The sequence below is a fragment of the Dipodomys spectabilis genome, unplaced genomic scaffold, assembly GCF_019054845.1.
Source record: "Dipodomys spectabilis isolate Male_0828 unplaced genomic scaffold, ASM1905484v1 ptg000504l, whole genome shotgun sequence".
Taxonomy (NCBI): Eukaryota; Metazoa; Chordata; class Mammalia; order Rodentia; family Heteromyidae; genus Dipodomys; species Dipodomys spectabilis.
This window is the reverse complement of record NW_024871181.1, coordinates 183,259-210,215: the sequence shown is the minus strand read 5'-3', so window position 1 is coordinate 210,215 and position 26,957 is coordinate 183,259. Positions and strand designations below refer to the sequence as shown.

General features: G+C 43.8%; 1 non-coding gene across 1 annotated transcript; it reads right to left on the bottom strand.

Annotated features, from left to right (window-relative positions):
• Positions 1-3,327: 3,327 nt before the first annotated feature.
• On the bottom strand, positions 3,328-3,434 carry LOC122099184. The gene has a single exon (XR_006145862.1). It is a non-coding gene; the product is annotated as a U6 spliceosomal RNA (small nuclear RNA).
• Positions 3,435-26,957: the final 23,523 nt, after the last annotated feature.

The window sequence follows — 26,957 nt, the reverse complement described above, 5'->3', positions numbered from 1 at the left end:
CCTCCTGAGTAGCTAGGTTTACACCAGCACCTGGCTGTCTTCTTAAAATTGGAGATAAAGATTCTCCAAGGACTTTCCTGCCCTAACTGTCTTCCAACTGGATCCGCAGATCTCAGCCTCTTGAGTAGTTAAAGGTTACAGGCATGAATTCCAGAGGATTTCTAGAGCTTAGAGGCAAACACTAGGCCAGTGGGGAAGGGGAGGGGTTGAACTAAGCAGGTAATCCTGGCCTAGCCTGTCATTCAGGCTACAGTGCCCAGCCAAAACATGTCTCGTGTCCTTTGTACTGTAAAAAAAGTCTTTGAGATGGTTTACTTTAGAAACCAAACATGACATATTGGATCTTTCTCTGTTCCCTTGTTTGTTCCTTTTCACCTTTGTTTCTCTGTGTTAGGAGGTTAGGAGGGTCATTGACAGTGGTTTTCATCAAGCTGGTGCAGCTGGAATACCCTTTCCCTTTCTTCAAAGAGCTTAATATTATCCAGCCTTGAAGTCAACTCCCGCTAAAGCTAAAGAAAGCTATCATTACAACACTTCTCTTCTCCTTCAAGTGCCAATAAAATAAGTGCATCAGTGCCACAACTCTTTTGCAGTGTTATCTAATTGTCTGTTTGTGTCTCTCACAGCCACAGATTGAGCTTCAAGAAAACAACCTCTTACTGACCTTTGTTTGCAGTTTCTATCATGGTGCTCTGTGCATCAGAGATGAAGCAGTGTGTATTGAACAATGAATGAATGAAGAATAAGGACAGAGGCTCAAATATTTAAAAGAACAAAAAACAAAGTCCAAAGAAATCTGCACTAGGCTTCTTTGACTTGGAAGTTAGCTGGCTGTTCCTGAGTAAAGTTAGGGTATGTGGTAATCTAGAAATTAAGGTCCAACTTAAAAATTAATGCAAGTTGAATGTTTTGTACAAGAATAGTAGAAATTACCAGTTAATTGAGGTAATTTTACTCTTGGAGATTTTTTCTCTTGGGAAGAGAATGATGAGACCCACAAAAGTGAATAACCACTTTAGGAAAAAAAAAAAGGCTGTTAAATGAGAAAAAGAATGACATTTAGTATAGTGGTTCCTACCCATAATCCCAGTTATTCTGAAGGCAAAGAATGGAGAATTGAAGTTCCAGTTCAGACCATGCAAAAAGTTCGTGAGACCTTATCTCAGTAAGTCAGACATATTGCACTATGCCTATTATCCTATCTACCATGGGTAAGATAATAATGTCTGAAACAGGCCCTGGGCAAAAACCCTTCCCCCTCCTCCCTGCCAAAAAAACCAACTAAAGCCAAAAAGGACTTGGGGTATGGTTCAGAGTTGAAGCACCTGCCTAGTGTGAGGTCTTGAACTCAAGCACAGTACCACCAAAAAGTAAAGAGAGAGGGCAGGAAGGGAGGGAGAGCAAATTAAAAGCATTCAGTACAGTTGGTTACTCCATGTGTGTTGTTATCATTCTCCTAGCATACCTGCTTTTTTGGCATTCAGACACGTTTTTTTCTCTCCACAAACTCAAATGCTTTGGGTTGCTATTATCTAGGCAAAAAAGTGGTCACTCCAAGTTGGGCTAATTAATTTATGAATTTTTTAATTTAATGGAATAAAACAGCTTGTTTTCATGTATGTTGTATGAATGTTAGCACATATTAGGTTTCATGTGGCTACCCACGATAGAGGTATAGGGTAATTCCATTATCAGCAAACCTCTTCCTGCTGTCTCTTTGTAATCATGTTGTCTCTCACCCTGAGCCCCTGGCAGCTCAATCCAGGGAATTTTGTTCTTCTTAGAAGGTCATAGCAATTACATAAAGAGGTAATTTTGAACAGATTAATTTTTTGCTGAAATGAATACAGTCCCTTTTACAGGGAATCTACTCATTACTGTAATTATTTACACAATTGATGAACCATGTAAATAGTCTGTTGGAGTATTTTAGACTTTTCCAGAAAACCACACAGACATCCAGGTACAAAGAATAAAGAAGTGAGAAGTGCCAGCTTTGTCTGAGGTGACCTATATAACCTACTGAGGCTAGGAGGGGCTAGAAGGGCTAAGAGGCTGAGACCTTGGTGTAGACGTGTGGACCAGGGGCTCTGTCATGTTAGACTAGGGTTTATGGCTGTTGCCTAAGTAGTAGATAAGGGGCCCTGCAGCTGCCCAGAGCTGAAGGTCACTTTAAGGAGCTCTTGCTGCCTTATATGATGGTAGCTGCCTCAGAGGAGTGCCATCCCAAGGTAAAGGGAGTTGGAGGCTGATTATTTACTGCCTTTACTAAATGGGCCTAGTAAAAGGGAGAATGCTAAGCTAAGCTGGGAAGGGGGCTCATTGGGCTAACAGAGTCAGTCAGGTTGTAGAGGAATTGAGTGCCCTGGGCAACAATTTTTCCAGTTAATCAGAAATTAAGGAAAATCCCTTTTATAGTTTGAACACATAGCAGTCTTTCTAAAACTTGAGATTTCATTTCTTTCTCAATAATGAGCCTAGTTTCCTCTCTCTCTCTCTTTCTCTCTCTCTTGTTGGTTATGGGGCTTGGACTCAGGGCTTGGGTTCTGTCCCTAAGTGCTTTTGCTCAAGGCTAGCGCTCTACCACTTTGAGCCACAGTGCCACTTCTGGTTTTTGAGTGGTTAATTGGAGATAAGAGTCTCAAAGGACATTTCTGCTCTGGCTGGCTTTGAACTGCAATCCTCAGGTCTCAGCCTCCTGGGTAGCTAGGATTACAGGTATGAGCCATCAGCTTCTGGCCTGGTTTTCTTTTTGAGTTTAGGATCTTGTTAAGACCACAGTCCTTAAGACATTCTCTTATATATGTTACGTGTACAATGCAGATTGAGTGTGTGTGTTCTTGCCACCAGCCTATGGAGTAGCAATGCAGGGAACTGTTGGTCTATGTTATTTTAAATAAACTTAGAGAGGTTAAATGACTTGTTTAATGAATCTCTCTTTTTTTTTTTTTTGGTCCTGGGGCTTGAACTCCAGGCCTGAGCACTGTTCCTGAGGTTCTTTGTGTTCAAGGCTAGCACTCTACCAGTCTACAGTGCCACTTCCAGATTTTTCTGAGTAGTTCATTGGAGATAAGACTCTCACAGATTTTCCTCCCTAGGCTGGCTTTGAATTGTGATCCTTATAGCTCAGCCTCCTTAGTAGCTAGGATTACAGGCATGAGACACCAGCACCTGGTTTAATCTAGTGATAGGATTCTTATTCTTTCTGTCTTCTGAGTCTGCTCCCTTGGTTATTGTGTGAAATGCCATTCCCTCTGATTCCATGCCATAAAAGTGAAGTGGAAACATAGCAATCTGGCTTTCTTTTTTTATTGTGAAAATACCATAAAAAATATGGAATGCATCACGAATTTGTGTGTCATCCTTGCGCAAGGACCATGCTAATCTTCTCTGTATCGTTCCAATTTTAGTATATGTGTTGCCAAAGCGGACACAGTCTGGCTTTCTTAAAGTATAGCTTAAATTGTGGCATTATTCTTACACATCAGAAAGCTTGCAAAAATGCTGAATCTGGACTCCATAACACCCTGGTCTATACCTGGAAATCTGCTTTTAAAGATTTCTAAGTTTTGTTTTGTTTTTGCAGTGCTAAGGGTCAGGCACATGGTAGGCAAGTGCTCTCATTTTCTTATCCTTGTGTATGTGTTCTAGTATTAGGATTTGAACCCAGGGTCTTAGTCTAGTCCCTTAGTTTTTTCACCTAAGTTTGGTGATTAATTGGAGTTAAGAGTCTCATGGACTTCCCTGTCCATGTTAGTTTTAAAACTGCAATCCTAAGTTCTCAACCTAGGTGTGAACTGATGGTGTGAGCCATCAGTGCTCATCTTATTTGCTTGTTTGTTTTTGAGACAGGTCCTCAAGGCCCAGGTTGGCCTCCAACTCCCAATCCTCCTGTATCAGCTTCCTGCATGCTGGGATTACAGACGTATACCCCAATGCCCAGGGAGACTAAAATTTGAGTCATGAGTGAAGAAGATTTATGCTCATCCAGTGTAGGTACCCACTGTTCCTTCAATTGAGACCCCTGACAGAACTAAGTGGCAGAGGAAGGGTGAATTCTTTTCTGAAATCAGATTTCTAGCTTCTCAGGCCTTCTTACTTGGACTTGGGCGCAATATATATGATACTGTCTTCCCTCATTCTTCAGCTTGCAGATGGCATATTATGGAATTTCTCAGTCTCCATAATTGCATGGGCCAAATCCCATAGTAAAATCTCTGTGTCTCTGTCCCTTACTCCATGTATCTCTCTCTCTCTCTCTCTCTCTCTCTCTCTCTCTCTCTCTCTCTCTCTCTCTCTCTCTCTCTCCCCTCTCCCTCTCCCTCTCTCCTGTTGTTTCAGTTTTTCTGGAGAATTAATTACAGGTATGATTCTAAATGCCTTACATTAAATTATAATACAATTCAATGTAATATAACAAGACAAAGTAAGATGTGCTAGATACCTCATGTAGAATTACTAAAAAAGGGAGGGGAATTTTCTGACTCAGTGATGATAAATGCTAAGTCCTAGTTGTGTAGCAGGCTTAACATGACCATTGTTTTGAAACAGCTCCACAAAGTGGACATAGTGCTGTGGTTTGTGTGGTAAAAGCCCCACAAAGGCTCGTGTGTTGAAAGCTTGGTCTACAAGCTACTGGGAGATAATGGAACCTCTAAAAGGGGAACATTATGAGATGTTTCTAGGTCATTGGTGGCATGGCTTTAAAGAGGATTGTGGGATTCTAGCGCCTTCTCTCATTTTTGTCCCCGAACTGACAATGTAGCAGTTTTGCTCCTCCATGTGTTCCCACCTTACCACAGGCCGAAAGCTATGGAACCAACTAATCATGAAATGGATGCTCCATAATGGTGAGCCAAATCAAACCATTTCTTTTCCTAAAAAGTTAGTTATCTCAGGTATTTTTGTTATAGTGATAGAAAGCTGACTCATATAAGCTTAGTGCACTGGTGTTCAGAGAAGTTAGGGATGTGATCCAAGGTGGTAGGGCCAAATACTGGACATTGGACCTCTTACAGAAGGTGTCCTAAAACACAGTCACTATGCATTGTGGGTTTGCTAAACTGCATCAGAAGATATAGTTTATAGTTTTAGGTTGGCTGTTTTCAGTGAGTGTGTGAGTGTGTGTGTGTGTGTGTGTGTGTGTGTGTGTGTGTGTGTGCTGGTCCTGGGGCTTGAACTCGGGGCCTGAGTACTGTCCCTGAGCTTTTTTGCTTGATGATAGCACTCTATCACTTGAGCCACAGCTCCATTTCTGGCTTTTTGGTGGTTAATTGGAGATAAGAGTCTCATGGTCTTGCTTGCTTGGGCAGGTTTTGAACCATGATCCTCATATTTCAGCTTCCTGAGTAGCTGGGATTACAGGTGTGAGCCACTGGTACCTGGCTTAATTTTACCAAAGGGTGTAGTTTAACAAAAAGGGTATAGGCCAAAGTGAAATAAAGGGATTTTTATACCAAAAATATTGATCTCTTGCTTCTTGCTTTCTATACTTAGCAGCTGGGTTCATCAAGCTGTGAGCCCAGGAGCTGTCTCCTCATTAATACAATGCCAATGCCTTCAAGTCAACTGGTCCTCATCTTGTTTCTTGAATCAGAATCCTATCATTTCTAACAAAATTAAAAAACACTATTATCGGGGACTGGGAAGGTGGCTCAGTGGTAGAGCCCTTGCCTTGCATGCTCGAGGCCCTGGGTTCGATTCCTCAGCACCACATAAGCAAAAAGAAAAAAGCCAGAAGTGTTACTGTGGCTCAAGTGGTAGAGCGCTAGCCTTGAGCTGAAGAGCTGAGGGACAGCGCCCAGGCCCAGAGTTCAGGCCCCACGACCAGACCCCCCCACAAAAAATACTATTATCAAATAAACCCAACATACCATAGTAATATCTGTATATCTTCATTTATTTAGTGATCAGACTTTCAGCAGCTCACTATTGAAAAACAAAAGCTCACTAACAAAACCAGGTAAGATAGTGAATTTAGATACTGTAATAGTTAAAACTCTTCATGGCTTCTCTTGGGTAAGTTCTGACTTAGGTTCAGGTTGGTTCTCTGTTGTTCCCATTTCCTAACAGAAGTGGTCAATTCTCTGATCATTTATTCAGCCCTTGTTCCTCAACAGAGATGAATAGTCCCCAAATCATAGACTATTGATTTAAATTGATGTGCACCATGAAGCCACTGATATATTACCTATGCTCAGTGGCCTGACATTTTGGCTGTGCAGGTGGAGGAGAAGCTGGCACAAAGAGAAGAGATAGCTTAATAGAGTGGATGCAAAGAGATAGCTTAATAGAGTGCAATGGCATCAGATAAGCAGCCAGGGTGATTTAATGAGGGACACACAGTCCTCCTTCCTTAAGTACTTTCCTACAGGGACTGGCTGTGGTTATGATAGCCCTTTATTGCAATAAATGTTCATAATGATCACAAAAAGCATTCATCAAAGGCCAAATATATTCAGAGTAAGCACTCAAGCAGGCAAAAAGTTCTGTAATGCTTTTTTAAAAGACACCTTGTAGCTGGGCGCCTGTGGCTCATGCCTGTAATCCTAACTACTGAGGAGGCTGAGATATGGGATTACAGTTCAAAGCCAGCCTGAGCAGGAAAGTCTGTCAGATTCTTATCTCCAATAAACCACCAGAAAACTGGAAGTGGCGCTGTGGCTTAAGTGGTAGCATACTCACCTTGAGCTGAAGAGCTCAGGGACAGCACCAGGTCGAGTTCAAGCTCCATGACCAAAAAGAAACAAAAATGACACATTGTTACCAGTCACCCTTTACCCAGATAGGAACTGTGGGCAGACAGGTTAAGGTTTTGCTAATATTTCCAGTCCCAGGCCCTTTGACAAGGAATAGGAGTTGGACTGGCAGGTCCAGAGTCACAGCTCCAGGCTTTGAGACTTAAGGGTCAATTGTTCTAGGCTTTAGAAGCCAGAAAATGATACTTCTAGGTACTCAGGTTAGAGGTCTATTGTTCTTAGTTTTAATCAGCAACAACCCAGGCACATGATATTATTGCAGTTCTTTATTTACTGCGGTAGCAGCAGCACCAGCAGATAATACCTGTAATGTTACAGCTGCTCTCATACAGGCCTTGCGCACTGGGACCCTGATATAAGTTAATATTATAACTCTCAGGCTTAGGGTACCTAAGACTCATGATCGTTAAGATTTTGGCAACTCTCTGGACCTCTTCCTCAGCCTAGATCCCACTGTCTGTCATTTTCAGCTCCTTAGAGTCCTTGTTGTCTCTATCACTTCTGCTCCCTGTTGTTTCTACCCCTGCTGCTTCCTAGAACATTTCAATTTCCCTGTTGTCACTACTGCGACCTTCATTCACTCTGCTACTTTTTTGACTTCTGCTATCTCCCTCAGCATACCTGATTAGTGATAAAAATCAAAAGTAGGCAAGAAAAGCTAATGAGAGAGAGAGCATGAGAGAGCCCTTTTATGAGTCTAATGCTACAACACAAGGAGTTGGCACAGGAAGACATCTCTGGGTTGGCTCATGAAGTGAGCCAAATAGCCAAATACCAAATCATGGTAGTTCCTCATGCAGATTAAGAGAGGACAATCAGAAGCAACAGCGAGTAGTACCAAGGGTAATGGCAGCAACAGTGGTGGTGGAATAGTAACAACAGGGCAGCTGAAAAGTTCCAGAGAGTAGCCCAGGCAGAAATGATAGGGAGCAGAGGCAAAGGGGAAGTGCTCTGCCTATGGCCTGATCCTGGCTACAGGGTTATCTATACTTCACTGAGGCATATGATGATAAAGAATGTAAGATAAGCTGTCTGAAATAGTTATGGCAGGGACAATACCTTCAGGAGCCAGAGTTGTGCTTTTGCAGCAAGCAGCTGTGGTTGCCATATAGCTTCCTGGTGGCATCTGCAGGTGTTCCAAGTGGCTGGAGCTGGCATTGAAGGCAGTCTTGCTGGTTGCTTGGCTGATAGTCCAGTCCTTAGTTCAAAGCAGTTGGAGCACCAGGAAAGTCTAATAGTTATTATTATTATTATTATTGGTTGGTCGTGGGGCTTGAACTCTGGGCCTGGGTGCTGTCCTTGAGCTCTTGCGCTCAAGGAGAGCATTCTACCACTTGAGCCACAGTGCCACTTCTGGTTTTCTGGTGGTTAATTGGAGATAAGTCTCATGGATGTTATGCCTGGGCTGGCTTTGAACTATGATCCTCAGATCTTAGCCTTCTGAGTAGTCACCAGCTCCCAGCTCAATTATTATTATTATTATTTTTGGGGGGTCTGGTCACGGGGCCTGAACTCTGGGCCTGGGCACTGCCCCTCAGCTCTTCAGCTCAAGGCTAGCACTCTACCACTTGAGCCACAGCACCACTTCCGGCTTTTTTCTTTTTTCTTATGTGGTGCTGGGGAATCGAACCCAGGGCCTCAGGCATGCAAGGCAAGCACTCTACCACTGAGCCACCTTCCCAGCCCTCAATTATTTTATTGTTATTATAAAGGTGATGTACAGAGAGATGTTACAGTTACATAACTCAGAGCGATTATTAATTAGGAAGTCAAACTGACTTAGCTTATTTATTTTATTGCCAGCCCCGGAGCTTGAACTCAGGGTCTTGGCACTGTCCCTGAGCTTCTTTTTGCTCAAGGCTAGCACTCTATCAATTGAGCCACAGCGCCACTTCTGGCCTTTTCTGTTTATGTGGTATTGAGGAATTGAACTCAGGGTTTCATGCATGCTAGGCAAGTATTCTACCATTAAGTCACATTCCTAGCTCCAGCCCCAGGCTTATTTAAAGGAAAAATAAGCATCAAAATGGGTTTTTATTGTAAAGGCTTGTTATCAGCATTAACACTGCTTTGCCAGTGTTTTTTTTAATGTTATATAAAGGTGATATTTGACAGTGTTCAACTGTATTCTAACCATGCTTAGCAGTGCCTCAGAGAGATGAGTCCATTTTAATCTGTCTCAACCCAAGGACTATAGTTTTAACTCAGTTGATAAGAGATGGTCTAGCAAGAACTAAGGCCCTGGGTTCAGTTCCCAAAACTGTAAAAAAAAAAAAAATAAAGGCTCATGAGAACCTTACATTTGAGTTTGGAAGAGCTGGGAGAAAGAACTCATTTTAAGCTCTTATACATTAAAGGAACAATGTTTCCTAGAGTTTGGTGTTTTTCATGGACCCAGACTTTTTATTTTTATTTTTTTTACTGTTCAGTCTAAATATGAGTTCATTGAAATAAAAGATAATTAAAAAAAAGACGTGCTCGTGCATGCATGCGTGTGTGTGTGTGTGTGTGTGTGTGTGTGTGTGTGTGTGTGTGTCTGCCCATAGTGGGCTTTCACTCACAGTCTCTCATGATCCCTTTGGCTCACAGGTGGTATTCAATTACTCAAACTTCACTTCTACTCCTGGCCTCTTCTGATTAATTTGACCTAAGAGTCTTGAGATTTGTCTGCCTCAGCTGGCTGTACGCTAGTTCTCAGATCTCAGCCTTCTGAGTAGCCATTGGCACCTAACTAAAGAAGATTTTAAAAAAACATGTACTACAATGCATTTTCCTCTTCTTGTTTTGCTATTCAAAGACATTAAGAAACAAGTCAAGGGCTGGGAATGTGGTTCAGTGGTAGAGTGCTTACCTAGCATGCATGAAGCCCTGGATTTGATTCCTCACTACCACATAAACAGAAAAGCCAGAATTGGCACTGTCAAGTGGTAGAGTGCTAGCCTTGAGCAAAAGAAGCTCAAGGACAGTGTCCAGGCCCTGAGTTCAAGCCCCAGGACTGGCAGAAAAAAAAAAGAGCTTCCATCTACTATTAATAAGCTTTACATTTTTAAATAAGGAAATGTTAATGTCAGAAACAATAAGAAAAATCACCATCTTGGAATAAGATTTATTCCTTCAAATTGAATACCTTTATAGTGAAAGACTTGGGACTTTATAATTTTTTTTTTATCTGCTGCAATTTCTGTAAGCATTTCCATGGGCCAACCAAATAACCCCTATTTCCAAATTCCTGTGTTCTAAGGCAAAGTATGGGCTCACCTTGAAACCAGTCAGAGATACAAGTTCTCTGGCCCCACCCAAGGTTGAATGATATACATTTCTGGACATGGGTTCAGTAGTTAGTGTTAAGCAAGACCTATAGGTAATTTTGACATGCCTGATCTTGAGAATTATCATTAAAGTTCCTTCCTTCTAGATGAACTGCATTGCATACAACTTTCCTGGAAAATTTTAGTAACTGAATTCTACAACTTCCCACAGAAATCTGTTTCAGCATGAGTCACCTCAAGTGGCTGGAAACTCTTAACCTCAGCCTTGGTCCCAGTTCTGCCCATGGAGCCACACAAAATGGGTGTTATCTGCTTTCCCTACCTGACAACACTGTACATTTGAAGATGAGTCTTTTCCCTCTCTTCTCCTTTCTTTTCCTCCCATCCCTTTTCCTCCCTCCCCTTCCATTCTTTTCCTTTCTTTCTCCTTCTTTCTCATCCTCTCTTTTTGTTTTCTCATCTCCTCTTCAGGTCAGCATAGTCAGGACTTTGAACTGGCTCTTAACTGGCTTGATTTCTAGTTTTCTCTTTATTAACTTTGAATACCCTATTGTTACTGTTTTTAACAACTACCATTTATTGACCATTTGTTACTATGAGCTAGTCATTGCCTAGAAATGCTCCTCAGGTGCTTACTTCTTTACCACAAGCCAGGGATTAGGTCTGTGATTTCTTTTTCTTTCTCTCTCTCTCTTTCTTTTTTTCTCTTTTGTTGGTCATGGGGTTTGAACTCAGGGCCTGGGTTCTGTCTCTGAGCTTTTTCACTGAAGACTAGCATTCTACCACTTTGAGCCACAGCACCACTTCTGGTTTTCTGGTGGTTAATCGGAAATAGGAGTCTCACTGACTTTTTTGCCCTAGTTGGCTCTGAACCATGATCCTCAGACGTCACCCTCCTGCGCAGGTAGGATTACAGGTATGAGTCACCGGTGCTTAGATCTGTGATTTCTATCATACTTATGCAAACATTCTGGCTTATGAGCTAGGATTACTAAGTCTGCAGCATTCAGAACTCAATACAGCAGATTTCCCTGAAATTTCTATTTAAAAATCACTAATTGACAAAAGCCTGAGCAAGGAAGGTGGCTACTGGACTGAGTATGTAACATGATGGGTATAACCCAGCCTCGAGTGAAACAAATCCAGGCTGACTCCTGTCTGTGTAATTACTTTTTTTTTTTTTTTTTTTTGACAGTCCTGGGGCTTGAACTCAAGGCCTGGGCACTGTCCCTGAGCTTCTTTTGCTCAAGGCTAACACTTCACCTCTTGAGCCACAGTGTCATTTCCCAGCCCTGCTGTGTAATTAAATGATATGGCCTTGAGTGCATTCCTTAGTTTCAATTTCCTCATCCATACAATGGGCATAATTATAGCATTCACTTCATAAGGCTGCTGTGAGTAGAAAATAAATTAGTGCTATAAAACACCTTACAAAATACTCGGTAAACATCTAGTACTCAACAAATGTCTTTATTATCATTGCTTAATATATGTGCTTAGTAATTATGCTGTTATTGTGTGTGATGAGGGTGTGTCCAGACACTGCATATGTTAAATAAAGCATCATAAAGCATTCCCCTTTCTACTGGGCTGCATGCTAACCTGCTTCTGACTCTGGACGGTCGCAGCAAGCTCTTAACTGATTCTCTGCTCCAATTTTGCTTTTTTTTCTTTCTTTCTCCAGCCAATTTACATCTGCAAATCTGGAATCTTTCTAGTCCCAGCTGCATTCCCCACCCACTGAAATGCCATCTCCCCATCACACCCTTGTTTCTCCTCCTGGCCTTAAGGTTCAAAGGTCTGTATCCAATACCACCAGATTCTCCCCATCCCCCATACACACACCTCATTCTCATGGTTGCCTTCTGGGGACTCTGGCTCAGTCAACTGTAGTCACTGAGTCCCAAGCTTTGCTACACAATCCTCTTGAATTTTCTTTATCCGGGATAGCTACTTCCCTTCACCTCTTCTCACTCTCCACTCTGTCCAGAACTTTTCAGTGAGTAGGAAAGTCATTGTGTTGTATAAGAGAGAGAAATTGGCTGGGCATTGATGGCTTATGCCTGTAATCCTAGTTACTCAGGAGGCTGAGATCTGAGGTTGGTGGTTCAAAGCTAGCCTGGATAGAAAGTCCAAGACACTCTTATCTACAATTAACTATCAAAAAGCTGGAAATGGAGCTGTGGCTTGAAATGGTAGAACATTAGCCTTCAGCACATAAAGCTCAGGGTCATGGCCCAGGTCCTGAGTTCAAGCCCTCGGACCTGTACCAGAGAGAGAGAGAGAGAGAGAGAGAGAGAGAGAGAGAGAGAGAGCAAAATTGGAGGCAGGAAATCGGCTTGCTGGGACAGTTGAAGGTAAGAGGCTGGTACAGAAAGGTTCAGCAGAGTGGAAAGGAATTTTCTTTTACATATACACATGTCTGGATAAGCTTTATCTATATAATGGTGGTTTAATTACTGAGTTCATTCAGCAATTGCTGAGCTATATTCAGTGGTAGTAGCAGATATTTATTGAATACTTGCCATGTGCTGGGTACTATGTTAAGTGCTTTCTAAGCACTAATTCATTTTCTCTTCATTACAACCTTGTAAGGCAGATACTATTATTATGTCCATTGTAGGGATGAGAAAATTGAGGCTAAGCAAGAGTAGCAACACACTCAAAGCCACATAATTAGTAATTATAGAGACAGGATTCAAGCCAGTTACATTTCAAGCCCATGCTCATACCCACTTCACTATATACATTTCCTACTACCTCTGAGAAATGTGGCCAACTTATTCCCTGTATGTTAGCCTAATGGGCTCCCTTCTCATGGCTTAGCACACTCCTTGAGTTCAGCCTCATCACCGACCAAAAAAAAAAGTAAATATTTGTCCAGCCTGGTGGTTCATGCCTGTAGACCTAGTTCCTCGGGAGGCAGAGATTTGATTCAGAGATTCTAGTCACATCTTTTTGCCCTTTGTCACAAACTGAGAGCTTTCAGCCACACCTTTTTGGCCTCTATTACCAGAATCATTGTAAGGTAAATTAAATAGGTACGTTTAATTAGGTAGCTGGTAAAGAGAACACCAGGAAGCATTCAGGCAAGAAGTTTATTGCATTACTGAACGTGCATGGAGGAGTGCAAGGCTGAAGGGCCCCACCTCCAGCCCAGGACTTATCTGGGCCAGGTGGCAGGGAGAAAGCTTGGCCACATTGGATCTGGATATGATCTTAGGGCCTGGGACCATCCCAAAGTCATGCCTTATGGCTAGCAGGAGGGGGAGGTGACTGCTTCCAGGTGTGCCAGTTACTTAGGTGACACAGGTACTGGGCAGAGACTTAACCAAGAAGAGAGAATCTGCCCTGACTTTCTAGGGCAAACCTCACACTCAGAACGTTCAGTCACATTTTCCTATTGTGTAGGAGCTTCCCACAGGCCCATGTTTTGTTGGCTGAGGAGCTTGGAGGGGTTGCGACACCATTACGATTTAATTGCACAAAGATCAAACTTTTGGGGCTGGGAAGGTGGCTTAGTGGTAGAGCGCTTGCCTTGCATGCCTGAGGCCCTGGGTTCCATTCCCCAGCACCACATAAACAAAAAGAAAAAAGCCGGAAGTGGCGCTGTGGCTCAAGTGGTAGAGCGCTAGCCTTGAGCTGAAGAGCTGAGGGACAGTGCCCAGGCCCAGAGTTCAGGCCCCACGACCGGACTCCCCCTGCCCCCCAAAAAAGATCAAACTTTTAATGGGATTTCCCCCCAGGTTTTGAGCTGAACTATCTCAACTTCCTGGGGCCAGTGGGACTTGAACCTACAATCAGCAAGAGGAGTCACCAACACTCAGTCAATCAGGCTAGGAATCTATATTAGCCATGGTGACTACCCTTCACTATACCAAGACAGTGAAGAGCAGCCATAAAGTCAAATAGCTCAGAGAATTTAAAGGTAAGATCCATGGGGGAGGGGGCCACTCACAAATGGCCAGTGGTAGTTTCACCATTGGCAAAGAAGCAAGTTATAGAAGCAGAGCTAGCAGTTAGTAATTATAAAATGGCGATTATAATTCCAGTTATTCTAATAACCAAGGCCATATGTCACAAGGCAAAATTATAGCCAAGGCAAGTCCTGAGTAGGTTGCAGTCCAGGAAAGAGAGGCTCTTGCACAGAATCTGTGCAAATCCTTCATTGAGACAGAGAGCTAGTGTGAGGTGGGGAGGGAGATGGCTCCACTGCCCACTGATAAGGGAGAAAGGACTTTTGCTTCCTGAAAACTTCTGCCTGGCTTCCTGTGCCTGCCAGTGAGCATTATCCAGCAGCCTGGCCATACAGTAGCCTCTCTTTCCTGGGCTGCAACCTACTCAGGACTTGCTGAACCACCTTCACCACTCCCTCATCAGAGGCCCCAGCAACAGGACTTCTCCTCCCCCTCCTTCTTCAGGGACTGGGTTCCATGTTGTGCCCTTCCTGTAAGGCTGCTTTCATTGACTCCAGCCTCTTCTTTGCTTAGTGGACCCTAGAAATGGAGGCAGTTCCTGGTACTCTGTCATTTGTACAATATTGAAATGTTTTTTTTCCTGACCTTCCAGCTATCAAGTCAACGTAGTACTATATTGTCTCTGTTGAAAACGACTTGGCTAATATAGTCTATGACATGCCAATTTAAAACTAAACACAACATTTGCGCTGAATTTTGAATTCTTAGAGGGCAGACCCTAGATCACTGTGATGAGTCTAGCATCTATTAGTGCTTTGTGCATAGTTGTATGCATGTAGACAGAAGCATACATGCACATGCGCATGCACACACATACACACACTCACACACACGTTCCTCATGCTAGGCCCATAGAATGGGGCTTTTTATTAAACATTTGCTGGTTGAACTGAAAATCAGTATAGGACTTGGGCCACTTGCTTTCCTCCCCTGTCCTCTGGTGGGTGGAGATGATGAAATCTCCTGTGGGTTGTGTGGATAGGAGTGATGTGGTGAAATGTTGACTGTGGGTGCTGAGGCTGCCTTGGATGGCTGCCAGGCAGGAGGGATTAGGAGGCTGTTAAATCTGTGTTCTAATCAGGATCCCAGGAGAAGAACAAGAAGTACAAAGAAACTAGGAAGGTTAAGTTATCCATGAAGACAAGATAAATGTGAGGTCATTTTGCTAAAGCAGCGATAAAGAGAGTTGATGCTAAGGACTTCTTGGAGGTTTATGATATATGAAGAATCTGTGGATTTATGGAAAGCACAGTGACCATGGGGAGGAAGGGTGTCATCCCCAGCCATGCAGCTCACAAACACCATCACCCCCTAGATGCCTGGGTTGGCTACCAGAGGGCAGAGATGTGTAAGCTTATTCATGAAAGCATATAAGGCATTCAATCAGTTGCCTTCAACTTGCACCCTCCCAGGGGACTGTTGGGTTCTGAGCCTAGAACCAGGAGCTGGAGCCATGAAGGTGATTAAAGCATGCTCTGATGGCAGCAATTCACAAGAGATGAGACATACGAACAGCAGGCAGGCTAGGTGCAGGTGGTTCACACCTGTAATCCTAGCTACTCAGGAGGCTGAGATCTGAGGATCACGGTTCAAAGCCAGCCGGGCAGGAAAGTCCCTGAGACTCCTGTCTCCAATTAACCACCAGAAAACTGGAAGTGGCACTGTGGCTCAAGTAGTAGAGCTGAAGAGCTGAGAGAAGCACCCAGGACCAGAGTTCAAGCCCCATGACCGGAAAAAAAAAAAAAAAAAGAACAGCAGACACCTGGAGCTAGGAGGGATCCCTGCTATTTAAAAAGCCAAATAGCCCAGAGACTGGCACAGTACTGAGTGCTTAAAATCTAATCATGATCACCAGCAACCTTCAGCTAAAGGATATTAATCACTGGCATTCAATAGCATATTAGATTCAGCTGTGCAAGCCAGTGGTCTCCCCCCATTTTCCCCCACTCAGAATTGGATTCTGATTAATCCAGTGAGAAAAGGAATCTATTTGCAAGGTATCAGGAAGTTTCCAGACTTGGCATGTTTTGGGAGCAAGATTTTTGACCCAAAGCAAAAGGGGCCGGACCCCACCAAGTTCTAGCTGTACTTGCTGGAAACTTGATGAAACTGCTTAGAAAAGATGGGGATCTCATTAACCCCCATGATTAGGCATCTTTGTATCATTTTAAAGGGCAAAGCCTCAGAAAAGCATCTAATGGATGCTGCAAGAGGATGGAGGCTGCTGAGTGCCATCAGTGGGTCCATCTGCTTTTGCATTTGTATTTGGACAGCACACGAAGGCTCAATGCTGGCTGGAATGTTTTATCCTGACTGTGCACATAATAGTCTGCAGATGGATTAGCATTAATCACCTAGAAAACAAAAAAAATGATATTTGGTTTCTCCTCCCTAGTTCCTATCCCTGAGGGAGTCAGGAGAATCTGTGCATGCAAAGGCTGGGTCCTAGGGGAAGAATGAAAGAGGGAAGAATTTCCTCTGCTTACAAAGGGGGAGTAGGCAGCCGCCCCTGCCTTTCCTGGAGGGGTCTCCTAGGAAACCAAAGTGGTGATTTCTTTGGTCTGTAAGGCATCTCTCTGGAGGCTGGGTAAACTGAGATGCAGCTCCAAGACTACATTCATCTCTCTGGAATTCTCTGTCTATGCGCAGCCAACACACACACACACACACACACACACACACACACACACACACACACACACACACACACACACACACACACACACACACACACACACACACACACACACACACACACACACACACACACAAGTCTGTCCTTTAGCGGGCTCAGGTTTCAGGGGGAACTTGTACACAAAATGGTGCAGAAACACAAGATTTTCTCTATACTCTACACTCTCCAGCAGCTGAAGTGGCAAATGCTCCCCACATCCTTGAATTGTCATGGCACTCACCCCAGGACAGGCTGTGTTAAGCATCAGAGGCAGGCCAGGAAGCAGTCCTCCCAGAGTACTACTTGGCTCACAAGAGGAACAGACCCATTTAAGCACTTACTGTGCTTCCTGACCATAGTGACCTTGGTGATAACCCCTGCCTGACAGTGATCTCACAAAGTTATAGACCCCATGTACCTGTCCAAACCTTGTGCCTGGACTTTCTCACTCCATTCTCATGAAAGCTAAGTCTTCCTATGGTGAGGCTCAGTGCTCCTGTTTTCCAGTACAGGAGACTGAAGGAACACAGATTCATGGTGCTTAGCAGCAGAGCTGATGTTCACACCCAGGCAGCCTGCCCCTGTGGTTGCTTCTGGGAAAGGACAGGGTGTCCAGGAAGTGTCTGAGCAAGAGTGATGAGGCCAGACCCTGGCAGGAGGTCTGGAGTGTCACTTGGGGCTGGGATACGGTCATTACTCCTTTCCACAGTCTTTAGGGCACCCGGGTCTTGGTTTTACTGGTTTGCCTGAATGTTCCATTTATCATACAGCTGAGTCCCACCCTCCAGGTCCAGCAGGGCTTCCTCCACTTTTCAGCAGCTTCTTTGATTACTGCTATCCAAGCAGAGGATGAAGGTCAGCAAAACCTGATCATGATCAGGTTTTGAGCACGCAGTATTGTGCCAGTCCCTGGGCTGCCATCATCTCTCCAGCCATAGCCTCAGCAAGTTGCTCTGTGTTGTTCCTTACAAGACAAAGCTTGGAGCTTTCCACTGAACTGTATGAGATGACTCACAGCGCATATGCTCCTGCCTGTTGTCCCTCAGAGGGTTTGTGGTCACAGGGAAAAGAATGTAGGTTTTGATTGAAGCAGAAGGCAGACTTGAAGCTCTATTATTATTATTATTATAGTAGTAGTAGTAGTAGTTGGTCATGAGGCTTGAACTCTAGTCCTGGGTGGTGTCCCTGAGCTCTTCAGCTCAAGGCTAGCTCTCTACCTCTTGAGCCACAATGCCACTTCTGGTTTTCTGAGTGGTTTATTGGAGATAAGAGTCTCTTGGCCTTTCTTGCCCCAGGCTGGGTTTGAAGTGCAATCCTCAGATCTCAGCCTTCTGAGTAGCTAGGATTACAAGCATGAGCCACCAGCACCAGGCTTTATTATTATTATTATTTTTTTTTTTTTTTATTGTAAAGCTACTATACAGAGGGTCACAGTTACATGAGTGAGGTTATGAGTACACTTCCTCTTGAACATTGTTACCCCCTCCATTGTTTTCCCCCTACCATCCCCTCCCTCCCTCCCTTCCCCGAGGTTCTTTTTTTTTTTTTTTTTTTTTTGATTGTGATTAAATGATTACATAATTTCAAAGTCACAAGTTCATTCTAACTTCCCTGGAGCAAATTGTCTACCACAGTCTGTAATATATAACAGTGTTCACATGTTATATACCATATTTGTGATCAGCAGCATGAGGATATTTAGTAGTGGTTCAACCAGATGAGCGGGAGTTCTTTGTTTCTTAAGTCCTGTTAGTTTTGTCGTATCACTAACCTTTTGGATTTAGCATCCACTTATCAGGGAGACCATGTACCATTTGTCTCTTCGTTCTTGGCTTACCTCGCTCAACATGATTCCTTCTAGCTCCATCCATTTCCCTGCAAATGCCATTATTTTGTCATTTCTAATGGCTGCATAATATTCCATTGTGTATAGATACCACAATTTTTGGATCCATTCATCTGTGGTGGGGCACCTAGGTTGTTTCCATATCCTAGCTATTGCGAACAGTGCTGCAATAAACATGGAGGTGCACGTGTCCTTGTATATTGGTTCCTGTTGTTCAGGGTAGATGCCTAGAAGTGGTATGACTGGGTCGTAAGGGAGGTCAATCTTTAGCTTTCTAAGGACCCTCCAGACTGCTTTCCAAAGTGGTTGTATAAGTGTACATTCCCACCAGCAGTGTAATAGGGTTCCTCTTTCTCCACATCCCCTCCAGCATTTGTCGTTGGCTGATTTGTGGATGTGGGACATTCTGACTGGGGTAAGGTGGTATCTCAGGGTTGTCTTTATTTGCATTTCCTTCACCACCAGGGATGATGAACATTTCCTCATGTGTTTCTTTGCCATTTTTATTTCTTCATTTGAGAAGTCCCTCTTTAGTTCCCTTGCCCATTTAGTAATTGGTTTGTTAGGTTTGGGAGGGATTAGTTTCTTGAGTTCCCTGTATATACAGGATGTTAACCCCTTGTCTGATATATTGCTGGTAAATATTTTTTCCCAATTAGTTGGTTGTCTTTCTAGCTTAGTTGCGATAGATTTAGCTGTGCAGAAGCTTTTTATTTTAAGGTAGTCCCATTTGTCGAGTCTCTCTCCAACTTGTTGTGACCCTGGGACTCTGTTCAGGAAGTTCCTTCCTGTGCCTATTAGTTCAAGTGTCTCTCCTACTCTGTCCTGCAGTAGTTTCAGAGATTCAGGTTTAATGTTAAGGTCTTTAATCCATTTTGAGTTGATGTTGGTGCATGGTGATAGGCTGGGGTCCACTTTTAGTTTTCTGCATGTGGCTGCCCAGTTTTCCCAGCACCAGCGGTTGAAGAGGCTGTGTTTCTTCCATTGTATGTCTTTGGCTCCTTTGTCGAATATCAGCTGGCTGTAGGCCTGTGGATTTATATCTGGATCTTCTATTCTGTTCCATTGGTCTTCGGGTCTGTTTTTGTGCCAGTACCATGCTGTCTTTGTGATTATAGCTCTGTAGTAGAGTTTGAAGTTCGGCATGGATAGCCCTCCCATATTGTCTTTATCCCCTAGAATTGTTTTGGCTATTCTAGGTCTTTTGTTGTTCCATATAAATTTTTGGACTGTTTTCTGTATTTCAGTGATGTACGTCATTGGGATTTTAATAGGAATTGCATTGAATTTGTATATTAATTTTGGAAGTATCACCATCTTTACTATATTAAGTCGGCCTATCCAGGAGCATGGGAGGTCTTTCCATTTCCTAGTGTCTTCTGCAATTTCTTTCTTTAACTTTTTATAGTTCTCATTAAATAGTTCTTTTACATCTTTGGTTAGGTTAATTCCTAAATATTTTATTTTTTGGGAGGTTATTGTGAATGGGGTTGCTCCCTTTATTTCCCTCTCTTCCTGTGCGTTATCAGTGTATAGGAAGGCAACTGATTTTTGTGGGTTTATTTTGTATCCTGCTATTTTGCCGAAGTGACTTATGATTTCTAAAAGTTTGGGGATGGAGTTTTTGGGATCGTGGAGGTATAGTATCATGTCGTCTGCAAAAAGGGATAGTTTCACTTCTTCTTTCCCTATGCGGATCCCTTTAATGTCTTTTTCTTGCCTTATTGCCCTGGCTAAGGGTTCTAGGACTATGTTGAAGAGGAGTGGAGACAGTGGACATCCTTGCCTTGTTCCTGTTTTTAGGAGGATTGGTTGTAGCTTTTCCCCATTAAGTATAATATTGGCTATTGGTCTGTCATAAATGGCTTTTATTGTTTTTAGAAATGTTCCTTCTATTCCTATTTTCTCCAGAGCTTTTAGCATGAATGAATGTTGAATTTTATCAAAGGCCTTTTCTGCATCTGTGGCGATAATCATGTGATTCTTGACCTTGGCTCTGTTGATATGCTGGATTACATTTATTGACTTACGTATGTTAAACCATCCCTGTGTCTCTGGGATGAAGCCTACCTGATCATAGTGTATTATTTTTTTTATGTGTTTCTGGATTCTGTTAGCTAGAATCTTGTTAAGGATCTTTGCATCTGTGTTCATCAAGGAGATTGGCCTGTAATTCTCCTTTTTGGTTGGGTCTTTGCCTGGTTTGGGGATGAGTGTGATATTGGCTTCGTAGAATGAGTTTGGGATAGCTCCCTCCTTCTCTGTTTCTCTGAAGAGCTTGAGGAGTATGGGTATTAGTTCTTCTTTAAAGGTCTTATAGAATTCTGCTGTGAATCCATCTGGTCCTGGGCTTTTTTTTGTTGGAAGACTTTTGATAGCTTCCTGTATCTCATTATAGGATATTGGCTTATTTAATTGGTTAACTTCTTCTTTGCTCAGTTTGGGTAACTTGTATTTCTCTAAAAATGCATCCATTTCCGCCAGATTTTCTTCCTTTAGAGAGTATAGCTTTTGAAAGTAGTCTGTTAGAATTGTTTGGATATCTTGGGTACGTGTTGTGATGTTTCCCGTGGCATCCCTAATCCTATTAATATGGGTTTCCTCTCTTCTTTTTTTAATTAATCTTGCCAACGGGCCATCAATTTTGTTTATTTTTTCAAAGAACCAGCTTTTTGTTTGGTTTATTTTGGTTATGGTTTTCTGATTTTCTAATTGGTTAATCTCTGCTCTCAATTTGGTTATCTGGCTTCGTCTAGTAGCTTTAGGTCCCATTTTTTCTTGTTTTTCTAGCTGTTTTAGTTGCAACATGAGATTATTTACTTGGTCTGTCTCCATTCTCTTGATGTGGGCACTGAGGGCAATAAATTTGCCCCTCAGGACTGCTTTTGCTGTGTCCCACAAGTTTCTTTGTGAGGTGTTTTCATTTTCATTGAGTTCTAGGAAATGCTTTATTTCTTCTCTGATCTCTTCTGTTACCCAGGCCTTGTTAAGGAGTGTGCTGTTCAATTTCCATGTATTAGAGAAATTTCTGCGGTATGCTTTGTTATTGAGAGCTAGCTTGATTCCACTGTGGTCAGATAGGATACAGGGGATTATGTCGATCCCTTTGTATTTGCTTAAGTTCCTTGAATGAACTATGATATGGTCTATTTTGGAGAAAGTTCCATGAGCTGCTGAGAAGAATGTGTACTGTGTTGTTTTAGGGTGAAATACTCGGTAGATGTCAGTTAATTCCGCTTGAAGTATGGCCTCACTTAATTCGGTAGCTTCTTTGCCAATCCTCTGGTTGGTAGACCTGTCCTTTGGTGAGAGTGGCGTGTTAAAGTCTCCTAGTATTATCGTATTGGGATCTATTTTATTCTGTAAGTTTGAGAGCATTTGTTTAACATATCTGGGTGCACCGATATTTGGGGCATATAAGTTGATGATGGTTATATCCTCCTCTTGGATTGTTCCCTTTATTAATATGTAATGTCCGTCCTTGTCTTTCTGTACTGATTTTAATGAAAAGTTTATTTTGTCAGATATCAGGATAGCTACACCTGCTTTCTTATTGGGGGAATTTGATTGGTAGATCCTTTTCCACCCCTTCACTCTGAGTTTGTTTGTATGTTTGGCTGAGAGGTGGGTCTCCTGAAGGCAACAGATGGATGGGTCTTGTTTTCTGATCCAGTCCTCAGTTCGTTTTCTTTTAATTGGCGAATTCAGCCCATTTATATTAAGAGAAAGTATAGAGAGATGCATTGTTGTCCCTGCCATTCCGTTTTCCTAAGTTTTTCTTCTTTCCTTTCCTCCTGTGCTTGCTCAGTTAGACTTTGAGTAATGCCTGTTTGGGGCAGGTCCCAGTTCCTGGTTGCTTTCTTCAGGTTGTGTCCCCCCTCTTAGAATTCTTTGTAATGCTGGCTTAATGTTTATGTATTCATTTAGTTTTTCTTTGCTATTAAAAGTTTTCAGTTCTCCATCGAATGTGAATGCTAGCTTTGCCGGGTATATCAGTCTGGGTTGGCAGTTATTGGCTCTCAGGGCTCGTATGGTGCTTTCCCAGGCTTTTCTTGCATTCATTGTTTGTGTGGAGAGATCTGCAGTGATTCTAATTTTTTTCCCGTTGTAGTATAGCTCCTTCTTCATTTTTGCTGCATGCAGGATTGTTTCCTTATTATTCAGATCCATCATTGTTACTATTATGTGCCTAGAAGTGTTTCTCCTGGGATCTTGCTTGTTGGGTGTTCGATAAGCTTTTGTGATGTAGTTAAGATGGTCGTTTTTGAGGTGGGGAAAATTTTCATTGACTATCTTGTTAAATAGGTGTTGCATTCCCTTGCTCTGGAATTCCTCACCTTCGTCCACTCCGATTATGCGAAGGTTAAATTTTTTAGCATTATCTGCTTGCTCTTGAATTTCCCTTTGGTTTAATTTGAGTGATTTTTCCATATCTGTCACTTTTTGGTCCAGTTGGTGTATTCTGTCTTCTGTATCTGACACTCTACCTTCCATTTCATTCACTCTGTTGACCGTGGCTTCTATTGTGGTTTGCATGATGGAAATGGATCCCTTTATGGATTCAATGTTGGTTCTCAGAGTACTGATCTCACCTCTCAATGAGGTGATATCAGTATGCATTACCTCTAATTTGGCGTTTATCTCACTTCTTACTGAGGTTTGTGCAGCTTCTATTTTTGCATCCAATTTTTGTTTGATATCCTGTATATCTTTTGATAGTTCATCCTTGTGCTCTTTCAATTTCTGATCCATTTCTCGCTTTATTTCTTGAGTCATTGCCTCCAGCAACCCTTGGATGTAGTTTTTGTCTTCCATTCCTGCTTTGCTCCCACTGGGGCTCTCCCCTGCGTGGCTGCTGGCTTTTGAGGTGAGCTTGCTGTCCTGGGTAGTGGTAAACCTTGTGATTTTTCTCTGTGATTTTCGCATGGGGGTTCAGGAGACTGCTCTTCAATCTTGTTTTGGTGTGTCTGTCTTTGCTTGGTTGCTGATTCTCTATTGGTAGAGAGAGTCTGTGTCTGATCTGGATTCTGTTGGGAGCCTATTTCCAGCTGCTATTCACTTAGGATTCTCAGCTCTCTGCTGTAGCAATTCCCGCCTTTGGAAGGGTTGAGCAGCCTAGACTGCTTGTGTTTGCTCCTGCGGGTGCTCTTGGGAAGATCAGATGCTCTGGATGCACTCTCCCAAATACTGGAGTCTGCTATGGGCTCCTGATGTGTTTTTGTTTGTTTTGGGCTGGTTGTGGGCTTGAACTCTAGGTTTGGGTGCTGTCCCTCAGCTCTTCAGCTCAGGGCTGGCACCCTACCATTTGAGCCACAGCCCCACTTCTGACCCTTTTTGCTTTGTTCAGGCGCCGGTCCCCTGGCCTGGTTCCGGCCCCAGCCTGGAGCGCGCTCGTTAGGCCTGTGCTAATGTGTATACCACCTTGGTTATGCAGCCTGGAGGACACAGTTCAAATTTCTTCTACTGTTGGTAGTCTTGACCCAGGGGCACTGTTCCTGGCTTGAGCATTTAAGCTCCCTTCCCGGGGCGCTCTTGCTCTGGCCTGGCCAGCAGAGTGTGCTCCACCGGCTGGTGGGGCTCTCGAACAGTTCCCAGTTTTAGTGGGTCCTGTGGTCTGGGTGTTGGGGTAGGGAGTCTAGGTCAGGGTCTGGGGATTCCCTCCAGCTCTGGTCTCCCTTGATGGATTCCCTGTCCCCTGATGGGTACTCACCCTGTAGGTCGTCAGTTGTTGTTGCAGTCCGTCAGTTGTTGTTGCAGTCCGAGTTCAGTTGGGGTGGTTGCGGGCTGGGTTGGGCGGCCCCCCGCCGGGTCGTTGCGATCGCGACAGGTCCCTTTGTGGCGCTGCTGGTGCCGGGCGGCTTTGGCGGGATGGAGCCTCTCCGCTCCGGTGGAGAGTGATGGGTGGGGTGGGATCCTCCTGGAGACTCCCGGCTGGTAGGTTTCTCTGTTCCTGGCGATCCGCTGTTCTGCAATCCGGTACCTGGTGATCTGCAAGCAGCCCCCTGTGTCTCTGTGGCTCCGGCAGCCCCCGCCGGGCCGGCTGGCCGGCGGCTTGGCGCACTGCCGCGCGGCCAGTAAAGGTTGGGGGAGGGGTCTTCGCTCTTCTCTGTTCTGAAATTCTTCTTTTCCTCTCTTTCTTTTTTTGTTATTTTCCACCTCTGGTTTTTCTCTGAGTGTTCGTCTTTTTGTTGTTGTCGGTCTCTTGGGGAGATTAAAGGTTGGAACTCGAACTCTCTTTTTGGTTGGAGAGAGCTGTGGCGTTTCCCTACTGCCCCGTCGCCATCTTGAGACTCTCTCCTCTATTATTATTTTTTAAGCTCTGAAAAATTATGGTGGCACTGGGATCTGAACTGAGGCCTTGTACTTGGTAGGCAGATATTCTACTGCTTGAGCCTCCACTCTAGCCCTTGTTTGCTTTAGTTTTTTTTTTTTTTTTTTAAGAAAGGGTCTCACACTTTTGCCTGGTCTGATTTCCTGATTGCAATTCTCCTGTCTATAGAGCTGGGACCACAGATGCCTACTACCATGCCTGGTTTATTGATTGAGAGGAGGTTGTGCTAACTTTTTGCTTAGGCTGGCTTTGAATAGCAATCCTCCCAATCTCTACCTCCTGAGTAGCTGGAATTACAAGAGTGAGCCACTGTGCCCAATCCTTAGGCTGCTCTTTCTGATGATATCTTGCTGCTGTGTAGCCATCTGCAAATAGGGGTAACAGAAGCCAGGGAGAGAATTGTTAGAATCAGTAAGATAACATGCCCTTGTCATCAAAGAGGCTTGCTGATGGCCAAGGCTGGGGAATGAGAGGTAAAAAGGTACTCCATACCTCCAAGTTGGCTCTATCCTCGAGCCAGGCCTTGGGGACATCTAGGAACCCCAAGCTGCCCTTTCAGAAAACACTGAGGCTGCGGAGACAGATGTTTACTTTGCTGCCCTGAGCTCCCTGGCCCACCCTATATAGGAATCCCAGCATCAACTGCTTTCTACTCCACTCCCTCATCCCTACTCCTCTTTTCTGAGCAAAGCCCTTATGGACAAGCTTAGTCCCACCCTCCCCGCAGCATAGGAACCATTCTGGTTGCTAATAGAACAAGGAGCAGGAGACAATGCTGTTGGACTGGGGGACACTGAGTGTGGCAGGGTGGGGAGGAGTCAAGAAAGGCAGGGGGGGAAATGTAGAGGCCAGGAGATCAATGAAGCTGCCTGGGCCACAGGTGGTCAGGAACAAAGACACTGACTGGAGGGGAGGGAAGCACAGATTGCTGAGGGTCAGTGCCCAGGCCCAGAGTTCAAGCCCCATGACTGGCAAAAAAAAACTCCAGTGGTCTGGCAGACTGAGCGCTTCCCTAGGACATAGCTCAAGTGGAGGTCACTGCCCCCCTTACTTTTCCCTGTGGCTCTTGTGGCCTGATAACCACAGGATAATATGAACCATTAACTAGATAGATGATGAAAGTTTGTTCACCATAAGGTGGCACTCATGGTTTAATTTTCCTTTCCTTTCCTTTTTTTGTTTTAGGTTTTGGGGATGAACACAGGAGCTTTGTGCATGCTAGGTATATATCTGACCACTGAACTATACCCCTAGCTCTCTATATTTTTAACTTCCATTCCTCCAGGACAAATACAGGATTCTTTCTGTGTTGCTGAGATTGCAGAGTCCTGACAGTCTTCACAAGGTACCAGGCTGTTTCTGATTGTGCATGTTACAAGCATCCCTTCCCCTGTCTGCTTAGGGCAAGCAGGCTAAATTTTCAAGATGAAGTGAAAGTCCTCCCTGAACATTGGGTTTAGATGGCAGCCACCCATGGAACATCAGTGCAGCTTCTGACTTTGAGTGAGTCATCTAACCTGTTTCCCTCAAGCACAAAAAGAAAATAATAATCCTTCTTCCCTCCTAAGATTCTTGTGTTTGTGGGGTGGGAGAGGGAGAGAATAAAAAAATAGAGGCATTACTAGGCCCCAGCCCTCTTCTACTTCCTCAGTTAGATGCTTCCAACTAAGGTCCACAGAGCTGCCAATCCTCACTGGCTAGTGTTGACTTCTGGGAAAGGTGAAAATGAGCCAGTGGCTGCCCTTAGGTGCCCAGCTTTGAGTAGTCTCTGGTCCCAGGATGGGAGTGACATCCCTTAGTGCTCACAGTGTGACCCACGTGGGCCTGAATTCTGAATGTCCTGTTAGTCAAGGTGAATTCAGAACAGTGACTTTGGCTCTCCGAGGCAGAACAAGAATCTTCTGATAACCCTCAGGGACCTGTCAGCACGTTAGCATTAGGCTGGCTGCTCCTGGAGAATGGAGCTCATTGCAAGCCAGTCTAGGAATTTACCACGAGGAAGGGTTAGGCTGCCTTCAGAAGTGTCTTAGTGCCTGGAGGTCTGGGCCTGGGCAAATCATAATAGGAGGCTTTGTCTACCAGATGACCAAGGGCCTCCAGGT